At 36.0% G+C, this 23384-nt stretch overlaps 1 protein-coding gene across 7 annotated transcripts in view; it reads left to right on the top strand.

Annotated features, from left to right (window-relative positions):
* The window catches only part of PCDH9 (protocadherin 9), a 918360-nt gene that overhangs the window by 691706 nt on the left and 203270 nt on the right, over nucleotides 1-23384 (top strand). The gene's annotated exons all lie outside the window — the stretch shown is intronic.

The following is a 23384-nucleotide window of genomic DNA, read 5'->3' on the forward strand; positions in this document are numbered from 1 at the left end:
AAGAGGGCATTTGCCAGCAGACTTCCTTTGGACTCAAACTTCAACTCTTCCCTGGGTCTCCAGCCCACTAACAACATACTCTGTAGATTTTGTACCTGACAGATTCCACAATTGTGTAAGCCAATTCCTTAAACTTTATCTCATTCTTTCTCTCTCTCTCTCTCTCTCTCTCTCTCTCTCTCTCTCCACACACACACACAGACACACACAAACTTTGCCATTCCGGCAAAAATAATTTCTCTGAACTTTTTAATTGTGAATGGTGTTTGCTGAACATTTATATGTATGAAAGTATTAAATTATTACCTTCTAGTGATATATGCTTTTTGTAGATGTTTCCCCCACTCCTAATTGCTTTCCATATTCATATTTTAATTATTATCCCATTACCTTTCATTCTGTCTCTGTGAATAATAGGCAGAAACTAAGAGCACAAAGCACTAATTAATGAAAATATAAGTGAAACATTTATATTGTCTGAACATCATTAGCTTGAAAGACTTTTTAAGAGTATTCTTGTCACTGAATTAGACAACCAAGGTAACTCTAATGAGAAGTATAGAAAAAAATATTTTACCTTCTTGTATCCCTGTATTGCATTTTTGGTTTTCTAGTGGTCTTGTCAAAGAGAAAAGCACATTAGTTTTTGTACAGGGAGAATTCACAATGATTAACTTGGAGGGTCCTTTTAGTGTTCAGTGAAAATTTTACTGGGTAGCTTTTCACAGGAACTTGTGAAAAAAATGTTTACCTCACTTTGGTCACTGAATACCCAAAGCCTAGAGGACTTCCTGTTCAGTGACTAAGTTATTCAGTGACCACATGTGCCCTGGATAAAAGATTTATTTTAATTAGAATAACTGTTTGAATGACTTCTGTGTTAATCTTTACAGAGTAAACACTAAAGACTTTTCAATAGTCTGCAGGGCTCTACATAATCTGGCTGCTGGCTCTCTCCTTGACCTCATCTCTCCACACATCTCCCTTATTTCTGTCAGTGTCAGCACAACGGGCCTCCTTTCATTCTGCAGACATGCAAAGCTAATTCTGTCTGGAATGCTCTTCACCCAGGTATCTTCAAACTCCTTCAGTTCTGTGAGGTTTTCTATTTAAATGTCACATTCTTAGTAGGCCTTTTACACTATATAAAACGCCAACTGATCGTATCTTCTTACCTGTTTGTTATGTATACCAAAAAACTGCTAATTATATAGTTAATTAAATAGTTCATATGGACAATATAGATAGGCTTTGTGTTCACTCCAATCCAGACTCTGTATCTACCAAGAGTGATGCCAGTGCTCAGCACTTGCCGAACATAATGCATCATTAGCTGACTGATGAGCCGTGAAAACTCAAGGGTGCTCATAACCAGGGTGCTCATGATCACTGTGTGCAATGCAACTAGTGGTTCTCATCTAGGCAGAGAATTAGAAATACCTGAGCACACTCCCGGAAACACATGCTAGACAGCTATACATTATCTCCATCCTTTACCCTCCTACCCTCTCAAGTTGAGGTGTATTCTTCAGAACAATAGTGTTGAGAGCTAAAGAAGTTAATTCATTTAGAACTGTGATTTTAAAAATTTTATGTTATATCCCCCAAATGCCTCAAAAAGATGTGTGAGAGTTTTTGACTACTAAAATTCAGCAGCAGAAGCCACATTAATAATAGGAAGATGAGGCTTCCTTTTGAGTCTTACCTTTCCATCACAGACAGGTGAGGATTGAATGTGACAATATATGGGAAGAATTTAGAAGACCATAAAACAAGAGCACAACAAAATTTTTCTAAAAACAAAACAAATAAATTTATTTTTATATTGAAAGAAATTGTGCTAAATGATTAAACTTATTCCTGGTATTAGTTAATATTTTGGTTCAGTTGCATCTTTCCTTATACAAAAGGAACAAAGGCACTAGGAACGGGAAGGCAAGGCAAGGCACAGAGGAAGGGACACTACGTGAGGAATCAGAAGACCTGTGTTGGAGCTTCAGCTACCTTACACCCTAAGGAGTATGAGCTTGAATAAGTCACTAATAAAATCAAATTGCTTATGATCTATAAAATGCCAAGAACACTCTTCCTAAAACTATATAGGACAGTGTTGATAATCAAGTGAAATAATACTTGAAAAATTGCTTTCTAAACTTAATGGGCCATAAAGATAGTATGTGTGTGCCCATGTGCATATACACATGTGGTTTGGAGGGGTGCCTGGGTGGCTCAGTTGGTTTGGCATCTGCCTTCGGCTCAGGTCATGATCTCTGGGTCCTGGGATAGAGCCCCAGGTCGGGCTCCCTGCTCAGTGGGGAGTCTGCTTCTCCCTCTGCCCCTCCCCCCACTCATGAGCTCTCTCTCTCTCTCCCTCTCACGCTCTCTCTCTCAAATATAATCTTAAAAAAAAAGAATATTTGATATCTGATTACCTCATCTCATTGATATTATTACAAATATATCTAGGATTCTTTACAAAAACACTTCAGGGTGGACATTTTGGAGTTAAACTTTCTTCTGGTAAGAAATCATATTCCTTAGAGGAACTGTTTGCTCATGCTATTATTCCGATGCTGTGGGTTATGATGGGCCTGCCAATGATGGTGTCATTGGCTCTTAGAAAATTGGAGAGAAGGTACCCAAGTAGTGTCCATCAGAGCCCTTCCTGAGCATGATTTTAATTAGAAAAAAGAGACTTTTCTAGAATCCACTGGTAATTATAATATCTGCTTTCTAGATAGCCAAGTGTATCTTTTCACTGCTTATGTTCTGAATTAACCAAGTTTGGTATGAAATTCTGGCACATCATAACTTAAATTAAAATGATACTTTATAAACAAAGTGGCATAAATTTTTGTATTTGAGATTATTCCAGCTATTGTTCTTTTCACATCTAGGTTATTTAGTTGAGGGCTGGGCAGAAAAAAGGCTAGTATGTATAGCAAACCTAAGAGTTCTTTCTAAGAGTTTCAACAAAAATATTTGTGATAATAGTATGGTGTTTTGGACTTAAAGGGCTTGTAAAAATGTTCAGTGTGTGTGTGTGTGTGTGTGTGTGTGTGTGTGTGTGTGTGTGTGTGTGTGTGTGTCTAAAGGGAGCCTCTTACTCTATTTGTAGCTCAGGGCCTAGCGGTGAGTTGCTGCAGAGGGAACCAGATATATCAAGAAAATGTTTTCCATCTAGCTAACAATTTTTTATGTGCCCTCCACACAGTTTATAATTTCTACTGTTACTAAATATTGAAGTGGCTCTATTCTGGTTTTCCAGTGTTGCATGTTCTGAAAACATGTCATTTAAATATTGTTCTGTTACCATATTTTACTAACCAGAATGCCAGAAAAATTTAGTGGGTCACATGCATACGTAAAGAAAGAGCTTTGGATCACAAAGCACTTCTTTATTACAGAGCCATTTTGCACTTTGGGGGCCAGGTGTATTTTTATATAATAAGTTGAGGAAAACCAAAAGGTGAACCACTGTTTTATAATAAAATATGCCTGCCAGGTATTAATAACTGTAGCTTTTGTCACACTTGACAAGAGCTATTTTTGAATTTGTTACAAATTTCAGAATCTCTAACAACAGATTATGCTGCCAATATTCATAAGGGTACTAAAAAGACTGTCAGCCTTGATGTATGCTGCATTCATTAGACAGTTACACTGAGTGAAGAGTCACAAGTCAGTGTAACTCTTGTAGGAATGCACACAACTAAGGCCGATATAAAGTGAAAGGAAACACGCAATAAAATTTTAATTAAGTCATCCTTTAAAAAATCTATTCATCTTTATAAAACTAGAGTTTTCAGATTCTCCTGACTTTTCTCCAAAAATTGTTCTGACTCTTTTGAATTATACAGTTGTATCAAAATGACATCATAGAGTTGAGACCAGCTGAATTTTCAATTTTGAATTCATCTGGTTCATTCTTTGAAGTTAAAATATCAACATGCATTAATGAAAATAGCATTCCTAAAAGCAAGAGTAAGGAAAACAGTTGAATCAGAACAATGTGTATATGCTGCCATGATAACCACTTCATAGTGTTACTTTCAGCCATACTCTCAAATTGTCTAATTGGATGGATTTCCATCCTTATAAATGTGTGGCTCATTCAGAGCTCCGGAATTCAACCAATGATGCTAAAATTGGATTTGATTAAGGAAAATGAGTTTTGGTGGAGGTTTTTGTTTGTTTTGTGTTTGTTTTTTGTGTTTTTGGTTTTTCTTTCTGCAACTTCATATTTGGTTGCATTTTAATCAAAACATAGCCAAATCAAAATATAGTCTAATTAATAAATAGTTGGATAGTCATGAAAAATACTTGTTGACTTCTTTCTAAGCTAATGTCTCTTAAAACATTGACATTTAGTCTATTTAAATTCAGTGACATGAGGAAAAATGCCTAAAAGCAGATGTTTTCATCAGTGAGTGTGTAAAATTGGGATATGATACTTTTAAAGTGAAGTAGATTTTAGAAATATTTTGATTGTTAAATTTGCGGAAGACTGAAAGATAAATGCTTAAACTTTGAATAATTCACTGCTCTTTCTTAATTAGCATACATTGATACTTGCTATACATGGGAAAATACATGAATAAAGTTTAGAGGAAGTTTCAGGGAAAATCTTCTCTTTTGGTATATTCAGTATGGTATATTTTACTTGGCTTTATGATGATGTATTTGTTTTCTTAAAATTTCATGTTTTTAAAATAAGACTTTCTGCTTTAGTTTTACTTCTAATGGAAGCATATGGGACCTGTGTCATTAAAAGTTAAATACTGCCAATCAGACTGTTAGGATCAATAAGGACATTAAAACTAATTTTTCAAAAGCACATGGATCCTTTCAGTATAATGTGTTCTTTTCAATTTCTTAACCATCTTACAGAATATTGATCAAAAATAGTGTTTACTCATCAAAAGTGAAAGATACATACCTATACCCTCTTCTAGGAGATAAATTTTTTCCCATTTTTAGCAAGTGAAATCCAGAATTACTACATGATTATGTATTTTATAAACTTAATCTGTATGCTCAGTACTTTTACTGTTATTGTACTATTTCTCCCAGTATGTAAGGCCATGTACTTTTCATTACTTTCTTTTTTATATCTGTTCTTTTCATTTCTTTTTTAATTACTTAACTACTGGAACCTTTATGTAGAACTTAAAACTACATAGAACTTATAGACCTCTATATAAAACCATTTTAAAAGCATAATATAATTTATCATGGCTTAGAAAATAGTTTATAACTTAATTCAACTCAGTGTCTACCTTTTATTTCATGTTCAACTAAATAAGAAAACCACTGCAAATATTTCTTTTATTCTCATTGTCTTTATATACTCTTTAAAAGTAGTTTTACTATAAAAATCATAGTTTTTTGGAAAAAGAAAAAAGTTAAATACTATAGATATGTAAAAAAAAATACAGATAGTAAAAATTTCCATAAGCTCCTGTCTCCTGCTTTAGTCTTGTATATGTTTTCAAGATCTACAAATAGATGTAGGTATACATACAAAAGAAATCAAGCTCATCATGTTGTTGGTAAGTCTTTTTCTCTTTTTTTGAACAATACATTTCAGAAAACTTTCACATCCTCTCTATTCTTCTGACTTCTACCACTAAATTGATTATCTATCCCTGAAATTAACTGACTAATATTTCAGAATCTAGCTAAAAAAGGATCTTAGGATCCAGAGAACAATGATTTATTTAAAAAAAAAATAAAAAGCTCTTTTCTCAAGGTAATTATTATACTCAAAGGCAAAGGGAATTGGATGATTAATTTATGAGTATCTAAATAGTTTTGTACTTTGTTTATTTTTACATATTCTCAATATTTGACCTTAAGAAAAGTATATGCCTTGAGATGTAGAAAGGGGTTCAATGGTCATTATAAGAAAATAGAAAGTGAGTGAAAATTTTAAAAAGGAATAGATTAATAGTCTGGAACATATCCACAGTGATCTGGAAACAGCTGGTGCCCTTTCACCATTGCTTCAAGTAGAGTCTCTGGTTTTATGCCTCTCTGCCAGAAATAACATCAGTCCAGAAGCCCTGAATCCCAGCAGTGGGGAACTGCCAGAGTGCAAGTGTCCATGAGTGCACAAGTGGCTTCCCAGCCTGCATGAAGATGTGTTGCTAAGACCATGGGATAACCTTTTAACCTTTTAACTTTTTCATAGATGCTTTGAGTTATGCATATCTTTAAGCTGCTACATCTTACCCGTAGTTAAACCATTTTCTAAGAACTATAATTAGTTCTCATATCGTCACTTAGTTTGAAATAGTGTATTGCACTCTGCAAAATCGCTGTAATAGCCAAACTCTAGTAACAGGTAGAAAGAAAAGTGAAAGCCAAGGGGAATGGCTATTATGGGAGTGAGCAATAAAAGATAAAATCAATCAAATATTTGTATATTTGGAACAGAAAATATCACTAGAATTAATTGCTAAGAATGTTAAAAAAACATCTAAATTTGTTTCTCCATTTACAACTCATTTTCAGTGTCTTAAATATTAAAACTCACGGGTCTAATCGTAAATCTTTTCTCTTATTTGGACAACTGGTATGCTGACTTACAGGACATGTTTAAGCATAGAGATCTCCAACTTATGAAGTAGGCACAAATAAAATATCTGAAGATAGAAGAAATAGGGAAATTAGAGATGTATAGACATTTTCCTCATCTTATAGAGAAGGAAATTATAACCCAGTGGATTTAAGTTAATGGGAGTCTATAGCCTAAGTCTCTAAGTTCCTTTTTTGTTATTGATTAATAATCATATAATGGAAATCTAATTTAAAATTTCATAAACATGTTTGTTTTAATGCTTTAATGCTAAAAATATTTTTTTAAATGAATACTATTTTTATTTTTAAATGAATTTTTTTAAATGAATACTATTTAAAGCCTCAAAAGAAAATTTGTTCTCTTTGTTTGTCCAGGAGTCTTCTTACATTTTACAGGTGTAAGGAATGGACCACCACCCCAAATGAATCTCAAAACGTGATTGATATTTCTTAGAAGAGCTGCTAAAATTTAGGTGGGCTTTTCTTTCTTTAGTACAGATTCTTGATTGTAAAGAATCTCAAGTGAATGAAAAAGATTCATACCATAACAAGAAGATTGCTTCTTGAGATGCTTATGACATACTATCCTTTTATTTTAATCTTATGTCTTGTTGGTAACAGTGCTTTCCACTGCCAGGTTGAAAACAATGATTTTTAATCAGCTCTCCATATATAACTTTTAATGAGTACATCACAGGAATCCATTGAGATTAAATGGGGATAAAGACTGTTGTTTTCTTGTACTTGATAGGTATAAAGTACAGCATCCTCCCAGTCTGAAAATAAATGCAAAAGTGGAGCTATCTATTATCAGCAAGTTCTCATCTGTCTTTTGTTCCTTAGACCAGAGTTCTTATCACCCCCTGGGTCTGATAGAACCAATGTGACCAAGAAAGCAGGGGACAAAAGGGATCAAGGACCAAAAAGGAAAAAGGGTTTCAAAAACAAAACAGGGATTTTTGTTTTTACCTCCAACACTTTTTCATCATTTAAAGTTATTTTTAAAGTCCTTTTTCTTAAAGCACTCCAGTTCTATCATGATAATAAGCATGGGGAAAACAATGGAAGATTAAAACAACAACAACAACAACAACAACCCACAGATTTTTTAACATTAAGCATTGTGGCCTGGCCTGAGGAAATAGGAGAAAATAGTGGTAGAAGTCAAGGAGTTGCACTTAAAGGTAGATAAACACTTCAAAAGAGAGAGAGATTAGTAAAGTATTTCAGAAGTCAGTGTTCTCCCCAGAGTAAGTTCTCAGAGTGATAATGCAACTAACATCAGCAAAGGATTTAGTTGTGCTATAATTGGATAAAATCTCTTATTTCCTCACCATGAATTTATTTGCTGGTAAAAAGAGAGGGGAAACTCTGCTGGTGATATTAACCATATTTTTATGTTTCCATTGGATCAGCAGGCACATGGAAATAGGCATTACTAATTGTATACAGAGGATTCTGCTAATTTCTAAATAGCATTTCTTTTAGCATGTCTGTGATACTAGATTAACAATGGAGACTTTTTTCTTTTTCTTATTAATGTCATAGTTTACTTAAAAAAATAAAAAAAGATACCACAAAGACACTTGATAGATGGCACAGAGATTAGAATCTCCCAAATATCGATATGACTATGGAACCAATCTACCTCGGTTAATAGATAGCTAATACTCAAAGCTCTGCGGTGAAAGAGAAGTAAAATATTACTAAGTCAGCATTAAGTTTTCATCTCATTTGAGATGGTTTCAGGAGATAAGCCCCACACTGTCTAAAAATAATGAAGTCTGAAAAGTTGGCCCCTGGGAATCCTTGTCACAAACACGTCTTCTCATGCTCTGGCAGTATTAATAATTTCTTTTCCATAGACAAAAGACCTTCAAAACCATAGGCTATATCAGAAGAAAGTAGGAGAAGCTTAAAAAGAAGTTAAAATTAAAACCTGCACTTAAATTTGAAACTGTAAGCAGAAAAGTTATTGCTTATTAAATTCCACTAGTAATGATTGACAGTACAAAATATCAGCATAACTTAATTACAAATGCAGGGATGAGTGTGTGTATCTATGTGTTCATGGTGTATTGTGTAAATGTACTGTGTCTGTACTTATGACTCTTATAAAAGCTGTGGATCATCAAATTCCTGCAAAAGGAGAATTTGTTTTTTTCTGAAACAAGTAAAGTCCGTTTCCCTTTTTCTCCCCACAGTATGCTAATATAATTTCTTTGTAGTATGCAGTACTATCTTGTGTTTATGTGGTATTGATCTGTATGAGGAGGCTTTTGCTTTATATCTTTGTTCTGTAATGGTGGTGTATATCATGTTTTTATGTCACAGATATAGTCTATCTACCCTGTAAGACAGATACTAGAAGAAAAAGACAAAACAAATCAGTTTGATCTCTCAGAAACTTTTGCAAACAAACAAACAAACAAAAAAACTTTAAAACAGACTTCTAATAATAAAAAGAGATTGCATAATATTCAGTTCCAATGCAGTTTTATTGGGCATTTGAGAGACAGATTTCATTACATCTCAACAAACAGTGTAGTTATTAGTTTTTGGAACAAACTTGACTCTACTGATGTGCAAACAAAAAGAAAAAGACACAAACGTTTTTGTTGCTCAGAAAACTTCATACAAATGGTAATAAAAGGTAGTTACTTTTTCCCTGAAATAGTTCACTTTAGTGCAAGAAGTTCTATTTTCTCAGCTGTCGGTACTATTATTGGCGTAAAGACTGGGTGTATAGCTAGAATTTTCCAATTCCCTTAAGTGGGGTTTCTGTGTCTGAAGAAATGGTGCATTTCAAGTCCTTTTCAACCTGTCAGTATTTGAGAGTTATTAACTTCAACTTCCTTTCTGCCTTTTGAAATCTGACACTGATTTGTCCCATATTTCCCAGAGGCCTCTGTGTGCAATTAACCATTGGATTCACTGAATAATTACTTCATTTTTCATGTAAAATGCTCTTGATTTATTATATACTTGGGAAGCAATGGCAGAGATAGGTCAACAGCAGTTAGAGGAGATTAAAGTAGATATTCTGTTTAACTGTGGAAGCAATCAATCCCCATAAGCCTGCAAGCTAAGAGTTAAGAAGGGTGCCACTCAAAGTTTAACAGTGGTTTTCTAGATGAATTTGCCACTGCTTTGAAAATTCACTGAGTAATGGAAGGGCATTTTTTAAAATCCTACCTCACAAACTTATCCAAGTGAGTGGTGGAATCTCACATCACTTAAGACAAATTCAAGAAAAAATGTTTTTAATTCTCAGCAAGAGTTTTACAACTCTTATAAACTGTGTAAATCAGTGCAGTTGTACTGTTTAAAAGGAAAAAAGGAGGCCATCGTTAGACCCTTCCTGCCATCCTTTGAGGAGAATTCTGCGAACAATTGCTGTGCTAATGTAATACTTTTCTAAATGGATTTCCCCTGTCTATGGGTAGGTTAAATAAATGATACTTTGCAGGGTAATACAAAAGGTATGACTAGCTTAGAATGAAGAAAGATTGTTTCCTTTTGACTAGGTACTCACATTTTAAGTGTAGTTTAGTAGTTGATACTGTACAGCTGAAAATCACACTTCACTTGCTTGGGAAAACACATTTTAGCAAGATGCCAGTACTTTGTTTCTGTTTGTACAATTGCACTATCACTACTAGGAGCTTCCTCAGTAGAGTAGTTTCCTTCTGTGGGGCTGGCATCTGAAGAGAGGATAATTGAGTGACCTTGTATCGCTGAGGAGGAACGCCAAGTCAGAAATGGAACACTTCCCTGTGAAGGGAACTGCTGAGAGTTTTCATTGCACAAGATAACAAAGCAGGGGTGGATCTTTCAAAAAATTATAAAGGTAGCTCCAAAGGCACTAGACTGTCTCTTCCTCTGCCATTTCTGTGTTTATGTTTCTAATTCTAGTCATTGAGAGATGGGGAAATTGCAGGAGGGGAAAAAAGGCAAACGCTGTTTCTTCAGGGTTATCGCCATTTACTTTAACAATATATTAGTTATTGTTTGTGTCACTGAAGGTGTTTTGCTGTGATAACATCTTTACCCCTTTTACTTTGGAGACTATGGCATAATAACTCACCAATGGAGTTACTGTGATTTGATTCATTTTAGTATTTATTTAGGGACACAGATGGGTGTCTTTGGACATTTGACCAGTGTATGCATAATTAGTGTGTTTGATAATTTATCTCTAATAAATGATCCATTCTTTTCTATTTTCTTTTATCTTTGACTTTCTTACACATTTTGGGCCATTACATCAAGGCATGTTTAAAAATGTAAATGGGCAAACAGGTTTCCTTATGTAGTTCTAACCATGTGGAACCTCATCAGCACAAAGGGTACTGAGTCTATGAAATAAAAAGTCCAGAACACTAAACTTTCTTCTGTGGCGTATCAGCACCGTGTCCATGTATGCTTCTTAATACTATCACCTATTTTACAGAAATTAAAAGAGAGGGGGCAGAGATGAATGCAGAAAAAAGAGAAACCTGTAGGTCAAAGTAGTAGGGGAGATTTATATCTAACATACTAAGTGATGAATTCAGAGAGAGAATTCCTTTAATTAGAAAAAATGACATGACAATATTTGCTGGTTTGGAATTCTTCTTTTTAGCAGCTTGAATAAAACAAGGTCGCAGCTATATTTCACCCTGACACTTACAGTAATTTGGGAATGATCACAACATGGAAAAATGGACAAAACTAACAATCTAAGTTTTACCTAGTCAGATATTTTCGGCAAGGAGTGTCCTGTAAGAGTGAGAATGTGTTCTGAAAAGCTTGTGTAGAGGATTAGGTCTCCTTCCTTTTAGTGTCCCAAAACAAAGCTGGCCAAAGAATGAGGAAATCCCAGGAACATTCATATTCAAATCTCACAGTCCCTGCACAGCCTACCTGCTTAAATTTAGCTCAAGCAAGCGTGGAATGGCTTTTTTCTACCACTTTGGCAGTTGAGTGCATTCAGGGATAGGCTCACAGTACGTTGATGTGCTTTTGCTTGCAACAAAAGTAATCATGTAGGCTTATTATTTATAAGTAATCCAAAAGATAGACAGATTCTCTTATTCACAGAGATTTTGTTAAAAACAAAAGTAATCCTAACATTTCAAAAGTATGTGACTTTGAGATACTCTTGCTGGGGATGTGTTAAAGTCTGTTTCGAACTTCCATTCTTGTGAAATTTCACGTTACTGTGTTTCAGAAATTCATTTCAGATACCTGTTCCAGATATTAGGTTTCAGATATTCAGAGAAAAACCGTATCAAAAACATCTTGGATGTTAACTCCCAATGCAGTGAGAATTGATCTCTTTCTAAGAACTCATAAAATAAAAGGACAAATTATGCCAAATTAACAAATACTAGTGACTTTGGGAGAGGAGGAGGGAGGGAGAGAGAGAGAGAGATTTCAAAGCATTGCATAAGTTAAAAAAAACATGGAATTTAAAACTATCATGATTTTTAGGCATTTTAGCTTGGCAACATTTCTGAACCTTGAGACGTACAGACTTTCCTCTTCTGGGGGATCTTCATTCTGACAAAATTATTAATCAAAATATTTCTACAAGACACAGTACTCTTATTTTTATCTTTTATTAGCACCACAGGATCACAGTCACTTTACATAACATTTGTAACTCAAACCTCAGGTGTTCCTTCTTTATGCTTGTTCAGTTCATAATTAGAATAAATAGCATTATTCCTTCTCTAAAGCGCTTACAATAGGGAAACTCCAGTTAGTGGAAGCTTTCTGCCCTTCTTGATAGGTGGCTTTACACTTATAGCTGTTATTTATTTTTATTGAGCACCAATTATGTCCCAGCCTGGTGCTCAGTCCTAAGAATATATAAGGAATAATGCTGCCATAGCCCCTTCTACTGGGGGAATCAGACCAATATCCAATTAAGTAGTGCACCTAAGTGCTTTGAAAGGGAAGAGTTGTGCAGTGGAGATATAAGTAAATGGAAGGATTTAAATGCGTTGTAGGAGCTAACATCGAAGGGTTAGCTTGGGTTGACTGAGGAGAGGGCTAAGTCAAGAATAACTTCATAGCCCTAGCCTTGGAAATAAAGTGAAAGCTGTGGAGTTTGAAAGGGAAGATGAGAAAAGATGAGAAGCCTCATGTTGGACACGCTAATTTTGAAGTACCTTTGGGGGAGATGAACAGAAATGTCCGAGATGCAATTGAGTGTATGTTGTGGGCAGAGGCCAAATGACAGCACCTTGAAGCACAGACGGGTGGTAAAGAATCAGAGACATTCAATGTAGAGAAATGTGTTTAAAGAAATTTGGCTTAACGCAGCCAGAATGAGTCAGTGGACTAAAGAGAACTTTTTTTTTTTTTTTTTGCTTTGAAGGAAAAGATTTGAACATATGTAAATGCTGAGTGCCAGAAAATAAGGAAACATTGAAGGCTAAATAAAGGAGTCATAATTGATAATATTTAGTTCCACGGATGGGAAGGAAGTTGGATGCAGAGTGTACATGGAGGGGCTGGGATGTGAGAGCGTATGAGCCAGTGTTAACTTTAAACACACGAAAGCAGAAAAGAGAAGTGAGGAAATAAGGGAGGATTGTAAAGAGATGGCAAACTGGGGGATTTTCCTACTGATGATAACCAATTCTAAGAATTGATATGGCCTTTTTTGAGGTGAAAGGAGATTGGTGGAAATGAGGGGTTACAGAGAGCAAGGGAGATTTAAAATGCTGTTGGAAAGGAGGGGAACGAGAGGGAAAGAGAGAACTAGAAGCAGTGCCTGGCAATATTAAGGAGTACATGGCTCAAGTTAGAACCACAAATGATAGTGACATGAACCTGTGAAATTCTGAGATTTTTCTCCTGAGGCATACTTGTGCACACATGCACGCAGACACACAGACACACAGACACACACACACACACACACACACACACACACACACACTTCAGGGTTTTAATAGAGATTTCCCCTGAAAGTTGCCAGCTATATTAAAACAAGAGCAAAAGTTGGCAATTTTTCAAGATATCTGGGGTCTCTACATATTTTGGTTTAAGAATAATATTCTCTATTTTAACAATGAATATTCTCTACATTTTATTTCCCAATTTGTATCATTATGAACTGCCACAAACTGGCTTCTATTGGCTTTACTAGAAAGCTCATATAACCACTTTAGCCCTTTTGTATTTCTCAACAGAGGCTGAGTTAACATTTGGAGGGATGGGGTGGGATAACCAAACATTCTCACTTCCATCCCTCTCCCTTTGGGTTGCCCTTTTGTTAGCTCTGCATTTCCAGTTTTCTCCATGTCATTTTGCAAATCCAAATTATGTTACCATTAACACACCCCTTTTGCTGAAAAGAAGAGAGTTCTTTTTTTATAAAGATTTTTATTTATTTATTGAGAGAGAGAGAGAATGGTAGAGAGAGAGCACTAGAGGGGAAGAGGGTCAGAGGGAGAAGCAGACTCCCTGCTGAGCAGGGAGCCCGATGCAGGACTCGATCCCGGGACTCCAGGATCTTGACCTGAGCCGAAGGCAGTCGCTTAACCAACTGAGCCACCCAGGTACCCAAGAAGAGAGTTCTTAACAGGTCTTAAAACTTGTCAAATTTGGGGCGCCTGGGTGGCTCAGTCGTTAAGCGTCTGCCTTCGGCTGGGGTCATGATCACAGGGTCCAGGGATCGAGCCCAGCATCTGGCTCCCTGCTCCCTGGGAGCCTGCTTCTCCCTTCCCCACTCCCCCTGCTTGTGTTCCTGTTTTCACAATCTCTCTCAGTCAAATAAATAAATAAAATCTTGAAAAAAAATTGTCAAATTTTCCTGTACCCTCTTTAGAAATTCTTGAACAGAAAGGATGCTGATTATTTGTTCTGGAATTATATATAAAAATTCAAGACATACAAGATTCACGAAACTAAAATGCCAGTCTTCCATGGCAGAATAAAGATAGATGGAAAAGGAAGAGTAATAAGAAAAAAATCTGATACTTCTGATACAAATGGAATTCATATTCCAAAGGGAATTGATAACCATTTATATGATTATGAAACTATGAAGATTTATCATACATAATAAGTTGCTTTCAAAATATTTTTATAACTTTCAATTTGTTTGATTTTAACAGAATTATTCTTATAATTAAATTGTGATAAAGATTTTGATAGCTTATCTTGGCAAAAACATGAACTCATTAAAGCCCCTTCCCACTTCGTTTTTTCCCCCTCACTTTTCCACCTGGGTCCCAGATGATTAAGCACATTAATCATTATTTAGCATCACTTCATAATGGGCTGACTGACCTTGATTATCTGCATATCAATGGAGGTTTCATTGGTGTACACTGAACCTACAGTATATGACTCAATTCAAAACTTTCTGACTGTTCTTTTAGGTAAATCATTTTTTATTTAAATCTCTTTCAAAAGTTGAGATTTCTTAAAACCATAGGAAGTTTTGCTTTTTTTTTTTTTTCCCGTATGACACATGATTTTTTTCTTCTGTGCCAGTAGAAAAATCCAGGTTATGAGTGTGAGTCTACAGATGCTATCGCTTGATCCAATCATCTTAGTGATAATGATGATAATAATAATAATAGTAAAAAGCATCTTTAACTTCATCTCTTCTCACCCCTCACTGACCTCTTTCCTGAATCTAACTCCCCCACACTCCTGTGGAGCGCTGTGTATGTGCATCCTTCTCTTGAGTCACTGTGCATCTCTTCTTACTCTTACATGCAAGTTCAGTTCATCTGAACCGCAGTTTGGGGAATGAACCCTGCTCTTAGAAGGCACACATCATTTGTTACTTGAACAAATGAATTCTTGTCATTGCCTGTAACAGTGTTACCACTTGGCAGTTGCTTTTCCTCATGTCAACTCTTTTTCTTTACTTCACTTTTGGGCAATGACTCAAGCTCTGTTTTTCAGTTCTTCATCTGTAAAATCTTGCATAAAGCAAGTGCTATGTAATTGTAAGTGATGACAGTGATGGCAATGGGGAAGTTGATGACGGGGCATTTCACAGAAAGGCAATGGTGCAGGAAAGGCAAATGAGAGAGTGAGTTCACTTTCGAGAATACTGATGATTCTTCCCTGAACACATTGCTATGACTTCACCTCACGTCACCCTTGCTTTGAGGTCATTTTGAAGAAATGTCCTGCAAGTGAGAGGAACCCACAGTGCACTCTCTTCTGAGCTTATCATTTCAATCCAGTGAAGGAAATTGAGGTTAGTCTGCTATCTACCATTATGCTATCTACTGAGAGTTCAAATAAGAATAAGAGGTTTTAGTAGTGTCTTGTAGCTGTTGTAACAAATTACCACAGACTTGGTTACCTGAAAACCAGAAATTTCTTCTCTCCTATCTCTGGATGCCAGAGGTCAGAAATCAAGGTGCTGGTAGGACTGCACTCCCTCTACAGGTTTTAGACGAGATCTTATTCCTTCTGTCTTCAGTCGCTATTGGAGGTCACATGTTCCTTGGCTTGTGGCTATGTTTCGCTAGTCTCTGCCTCCATGGTCACATTGCTTCCTCTTTTTATTTCTATGTGTCTTTTGTCTGTGTGTCCATTCTAAGGACACTTATCATTGGATATAGGTCCCACCGGGAAAATCCAGGATGATCTCATGTCTAGATCCTTAATTACATTTACAGAGACCTTTTTTCCAATTGAGATCACATTCACAATTCTGAGATTTGGATATGAACATAACTTTTTAGAGCCACAATTCAACCTCCTACAGAAATACTTCGGTAATACAAAGCTGTGTTTCTAAATAACTGTGGAATTATCCTTCTTGATCAAAATTGAAGTTACTTAATCTTTTTCCTTAATTCTAAAAGCTACCCAATCCTCAGTTTGATGTCCTAGTCAGACCTCTTCCGGAAGATCTTCTCTGGCCGCTCACATGTACATCAGACTCCCATTATCCATATGTTAATAGCACATATTGTCTGTATTGCTTGTTTTGGTTCTTGCTCATGTATTATTTTAAATTATTTTTTCTCTTTTTTAAAGATTTTATTTATTTATTTGAGAGAAAGAATGAGAGAGAGAGAGCACATGAGAGGGGCGAGGGCCAGAGGGAGAAGCAGACTCCCTGCCGAGCACGGAGCCCGATGTGGGACTCGATCCCGGGACTCCAGGATCATGACCTGAGCTGAAGGCAGTCGCTTAACCAACTGAGCCACCCAGGCGCCCCGCTCATGTATTATTTTAAGAGCTGAGGCATTTAGAAAGATTTCCAGGCCTTGATATTTTGATTCAATTCAGCTTCAGAAAGGTTTCTGGTATGATATTTAAAAAACAAAACAAAACAAAACAAAAAAAACAACTCCCTAGGTAATTTTTAAAGTGCAGCCAAGGTATAGGAGACCCTGCCTTATACGGTAATTCCTACAAGTTTGGAATTAAATTTTTCTTTCAAAATCTAATGCCAACTATTGTATGTACCCCAGAAAAACATATATGTGTGTGTACACAAACAAATACTGTACTAAGAAAGTATGTGTGTACACACATGTCCATGCAAGCCCTTTCACAAATGTCATACAGTTAAAGAGACCTATATTAAAACTCCCCAAATAATGAATGAATTTTGTGAATTGTTTCCTCTCTCAAGTTTTCCTAAAGCAAGTCCCACCAATTAAGCTAATTAATTTTGGACCACTTTTGCATCTTGAGGATTCAGTCACATTGTGGGATCTCACAATAGCATCCCATGAGCGTCCTGAGGCCTGAGCAATATAGTGGGCTCTTCCCTATTTTCACTCATGGTAACTATATCAGTGTTCCTGCTGGAAAACTAGTTTCTTTTGACAGTTTTTATATAATTGAAATTCTATGTTAGCCACCTATGATAGGATCTGTGATGTTCATAAAAGGAGTTTTCTTATTCTGTCTTCAAAGAGGTGACTGTGTTTTGAGTGACTGACAGAGAGCAAGATTCTACATCATGGGGCAGAAACTACTGACCTCATCATGGCCCATTTCCTTTCAAATTGTGCAGGAAAATAAATGATGAAAAAATGTGAAGGAAATGTTTCAGAAACAATCTTTCATGTTTCTAACCACATTACACAACACATGGAAAGGGTAATATTGTATTTTATCTCAGTTAGTGTAATTCATAGTCATGCTTTCAACAAAGGAAAAAAAAGATTTAAATGCAGGTCTTGGTTTAATTTAGAACTGACTGCTCATTAATCTTTGGAATAGGTATGCAAGCTGTCTTCCAAATGAAGGGGAGGCTGTTGGCTGAGTACCCTAAACCCCACTGCGCTGTTTTCAATTTGTTTTTCCATATGATATTTAGTCTTTCATTCAGTGTTTAATACTAAACATTAATGGGGAAAATATTGCTTAATGAGCTGTTGTATTGGGCAGAATGCAGTGAAACACGCCTCCTTTGTAAGAGCTCACCAGCTTGTGCCAGTGTTTGGATAGTGTCATTAATCATGAAGCATTTCATTCTCCTCTCTCCTGGAAGACAAGGGTTTCCTGATGTCATGGAAACAGGCCCTTTTAAAACTGGTTTTGAATTAAGACATAGGCTACCTAAATACAAGACATCACATGGTTAAATTACTGGGAGGCAAATACCCCATTTAGGATTCATAGGTGCTTCTGTTGTGGAATTTACTAGCTCTAAAAAGTAAAAAGTTCAGAGTTAAGAATCCATCCTGCTAATGCACAGGACTTGAAGATTCTGCTATCAGGAAAGATCTCCTAAATAATCAGATACCTGATAGATCAACTCTTAAGGCAATGAGCATTAAAATAAGCTTGTCTGATCCCAGGGAGACTGCTTTGCTTCATAGATTTCCGTGTGGCTTTGGAGGTGAAAGGTGACCCGCGAGACAACTGCAGGAACAGCGCAGTGGTCCGCAATACCCAGCCATTTCTGACCTGATATTATCTCCCACAGAGAGTAATGACCGCCCCCCCCCCCGCAAAAATCGATGTATTTAGTTCAGGTTCAGATTACTGATTTCCTTTATTCACAGAAAAGAAGGCCTAAGGAATTTCAGGACATTATAAATTCCAAATTAAATGGGAGAGAGAGAGGAATAAAGGGCATTTTATACACATTTAATACAAATTCAGGGAAGTCCATTATCACTGACATTTTGTTACATAGTATTTATCAGTTTAAGAAGTTAAAGGGACAAGATGCTAGCATGAATAATAGTCTTGAGGGTAAGGAAAGGGCATAAAGAGGACTGAAGCCACAAACACCCCCGTAGCCCATGCCTGATGGGAGGCACGTTGCTCCTTCTCAGCATCACTAATAGTCAGGAGACGACAAGGCCTCCTCACGTTTTGGTCCTGAACCTATTTGGGTTGCTGCTTTGGCAGCAAAGGACGATCTGAGTAATAGGAATAAGTGTCAGTCAAAAAAGTTTTATTGAGTGTAATCCCTTGTCAGTAAAATGTGAAAGTGTAGACTCTGTTTTAATAGGACTGCCACTGTTCACTCCAAAACAGGAGCTCGGAAGCTGTGAATGCTGGTCATCTTGACTTTGCACAAGCTTTTCCAATGGCTTCAGGCTGCTTTGGTCTGCAAAATCGGAAAAATACTTAAAGTTTATAATTGAGAATTTTATTGTGTTGTACAAATGTGGATTAAAAAGGGGCTCTTTAGTCATAGCAGGATTGGAACCTCTGGTAGGGAAGGGAACTGGCTTGTGTTTTGTCCTTTTCTTTCATAATGCCTCGCAAAGGTCTGAAAATGTGATACTCACTCATTAAGAGGATTCATAGACTAATAAAATCTTTGGGCCAAAAGGACCTTAGGGATTCTCTACACTAACTCATTTTTTATCTTTCAGCTATGGTAATTGAGACTCAGAGCTGTAAGTGGTTTACTCAAGGACATACTGCTAATTAGAAACAAGCCTGAGATTATGAAAAGTGTCCCTCTGACTCCTCCGTTGATGGTCAATTTGATCATCCCAAAGCTTTTGCCCATTTTCCTGTCACCAGTTACATATATAACCCAATTAATGGTGAATCCACCTTGACATATATGGCCAATTGGACTGACTGGCTATAATAATAAGCAATCTTTCATGCAGGACTTATTAGGTACCTGATTTTTTTAGGGGTTTTACATATATGAACTTATTTAATCCTTACAGAACCCTAAGAGGAAGACACTGTTATCTCCATCTTCTTTCAGAACAGGATATGGAAGCACTGACAGCAGAAACAACCCATCCAAGGTCACAGAGCTCAGGTGCTCACTCAGCTTTCCCAAAGCATAATGTTAAGTGGCAGGTGACTGGGTCCACAGAGGTTTTCCCAGCCTCAAACACAGACGATGCCCAGAAACAGGCATTTCTCCACAAACTCTGAGAAAAGTTTTTGTTAAGTCTGGGTCACCAGACAAAATTTCTTTCATTTAAAGCAGTTTTATTTCAGAGATTTTGTTGTCCTGTTTGCCTTAGGAATCTGTTGAGACTCCTGGGTTCTAATAAAGAAACTGGCCCTGATTTCAGTGGGTTAGGGTCCTGGTCCTTCCCACTCTAAAAGTTTTACAATTGTTTCTAAAAACGGATTGACCTTCCTTTGAATTCTCTTGCCCTCTTTCCCCCTTCCGACTAACCGAACAACACTATAGAGCAAGGATTCTGGAATATGGCAAGTCAAAAGTTTTATCTCCCTCCCCTCTAACCCACACATATTCAAAGTAAATGCATATTCCTCCTAAATTTACAACCTTCAGGTGTTTCCTCATAAAGCAAATGTCTGCTTTGATGTGACTAACTTGTCACCCCCCCCATGTAAATAGACTAACATTAGTTTTGAATCCCCCGAAGTGTACCCTTTTAATCACCGCTCAATGGCCCCAATCTTGCACATACAGAGGTCTCTTTCCATAATAGTTAATTACTATTTAATGCTAGATTAGATAACATTTTAGATAGATTAGGTAATATTAGATTAGATTAATATTTAAATCTAATTTTCATTTGGGAGAGAAGTTTCCCTAACTTAGGGTCAGGAATCAGCTATTGCTTCTAAATTTCACTATTGATACTTTTTCAGTATTGCTCTATTGTGACTTGTTTTGATGAGATAGGGAAATAGGATTGGATAGAACATGCCAATTTATCTTGTTGAGAATAATGGATGCCATAACCTGGAATGTATTTATTCATTCCTTCCTTCATTTATTTATGTGTGCATTCATTCATCATTTTTTGTCATGCCTACTTCCAGAATGATTACATTGTACATAATTTTTCAAAAAAATTATAAAATCATTAAAAAGAAGAAAAACAAGTATTATGTATTAAATGAGTGGAGTGCAGAAGTGTGGAGAGCATGACAGGAAGGGAAATGTAAGATTAGCTACTAAAGTTGAGCTTTAATATTAGCTCTGGGTTTCCAGGCCAATTTTTAAAAGGGAAGGGCAGTGGATTGGGTAGCTGTCGTTGTAGAATAAAGGGAAACATAGCAGTTCATTAGGAAACACACACTTTCCTTTAATGTTGAATTCTGGGAGGAATTTCAACGTGAGCTTTTAAAAGAAGCTTTAAGAACACAGTGGATGTTGTCCTTGATGGCAATTATTATTATTCCATTATTATTATTATTATTATTATTATTATTTTAAATTACAGTGAATTCTAAGAATGCCTGTTTCATTGGAAAAGCTAAAAGCATAATTATTGTCAAAGGTCCTCAAAGCTATCTTTAATCCTACAGTTATGCAGCCCCGTTATGTAGTACTCTGTGATCTCACTAGATAAAGGGATCAAGTTTAGAGGAAATGTGATTTATACCATAATTGGATTTCTTGCTCTACAATGATTTAATAAATCAATTAGGTATCAAGTGTCCAATATGTCCTCTGAGCTGCATGAGGTGCTTTGAGGTCATACTCAAAATATAAGTTTTAAAAAATGATTCTTAATCTCAAGTATATTACATTTTACATAGAAAAATAAGCTTACTTAAAGGATCCTGGAAATATTCAGTTAAAATTATATTTTTTATGTTCTATTCTGTATCAAACAATCTTCCAGGGGTTAGCAAACTTTCTGTTAAGGCCTAGACGGCAAATGTTTTAGGCTTTCCTGGTCATAAAAGGCTTCACTGGCAGCTACTCAGTCCTTCCACTGTAGCTGAAAGCCACCATAGAGAATACTAAACAGATGGCACGGCTGGATGTGGTCTGCTGGCAGTGGTGTGCAAACCCCTGTTAGAGAAAATAGCATTTAACTTAATTCTAAAGCATGGGACACTGACTACAGATGCATTATGAATTTAAGGGAAGAGAGATCCTTCAGTAAGGAGATAGTTGCTACTGATGAGGAGGATGAATTAGAACATGTCCTGATAAAATGACCGGCATTTGCACAGGGTGTATGTATGTGTTTCTTGAGGACCCGTAGTTTTAGTAGGGTGGCAGCTTATCACCTTTAGGTATGCAACCAAATGGCTAAAGACAAGGAGTCAGATAGTCTCTGAATAATAACTGGATCCATTAATCAAAATACTGAATCGCTCAGGGGCGCCTGGGTGGCTCAGTCAGTTGAACGACCGACTCTTGATTTTGACTCAGGTTATGACCTCAGGGTCCTGAGATCGAGTCCCAGGTCAGGCTCCCCACTCAGCACGGAGTCTGCTTGTCCCTCGCCCTCTGTTCCTCCCCTGACTCGTGCTCTTTCTCTCTGTCTTTTAAATGAATAAATAAAATATTTTAAAAAAAATACTGAATTGCTCACAAAATATATATGGAAAAATTATAAACCATGCTGTAATATCTTCCTACTCTACCTTCCTAAATATTTTTTCCAGAACTTTTCTAATTTAGAACATATGTTAGGGTATGATTTTAAAATTTAATTAATAAATATTAGAGAGCAAATATCAAAGGCTTAGAATATCATGTTGGCTTTTTTGCCTTTACAGAGCATTATAGAATAACAAAAGGAAAAGCATACCTTGTAGGATCATGATTGATAATATTGGAGGTATTCGGTAGTTCTCTTGCCTTTACTTGAAGGACTTGAAACCATGAAACCATCTTGAATTACTGTATACATATCTTTGAATATTTTTGCAAATCGTATCTATCGAACACCATATGTGTTTTGTAGACTCCTGCTTTATAAAGTTAGTGCATGTTGTATTATTGAATTGTACTTAGGAAAATTAAATTACATTGGGCTTTTATACTGTTTTCTTGTTGATGAGAGTTAACAAAGAAAGTAATGTTATATGGGCCAATATTTTCTTCTAAAACTGAAGTTATTTCAAATGATATTCAGAAAAATTCTTTAAAAAATATTTCATTTTCAAAAGGAGCAAAACCAAAAACCAGTGGTTATGGGAGGAAAATGTTACATTGTGAACTTGGAAATGTAATAGTCATCCTCTTTTGTATGAAAACACAAAAAACAATGCAGATTCCTCAAATATGTAACTGATTTTAAGGCTAAATACATAATAGTAGGACACACTCTGTAGGTTTAATTTATATGAATTCATTCCTATAGACACAGAAAGGCAATCTCTTTTTGTATCCTATTTTGTATTCTCAAAGAAACTTTTGTTGTTTACAGATCTGAAATTTATTATAGGAGGGATTCTAAATTGGTTTTATGAAGAATTAGAGAAGATAACAAGAAACAAATTTGCTTTTGTGCAAAACTTGTATAGAATGCCTCTACATGATCCATAATCTTCTATCAATTTTACTACTCATTCCTGCTGTTGCTAAATAATATTTTAAATTTTTCCTTTTTTTTGATTATGAAAGATTTCCAATATAAAGAAAAAATGAAATGCTTATGTACTTT

This window comes from Zalophus californianus, chromosome 3 (genome assembly GCF_009762305.2).
Source record: "Zalophus californianus isolate mZalCal1 chromosome 3, mZalCal1.pri.v2, whole genome shotgun sequence".
In the NCBI taxonomy this organism is placed as follows: Eukaryota; Metazoa; Chordata; class Mammalia; order Carnivora; family Otariidae; genus Zalophus; species Zalophus californianus.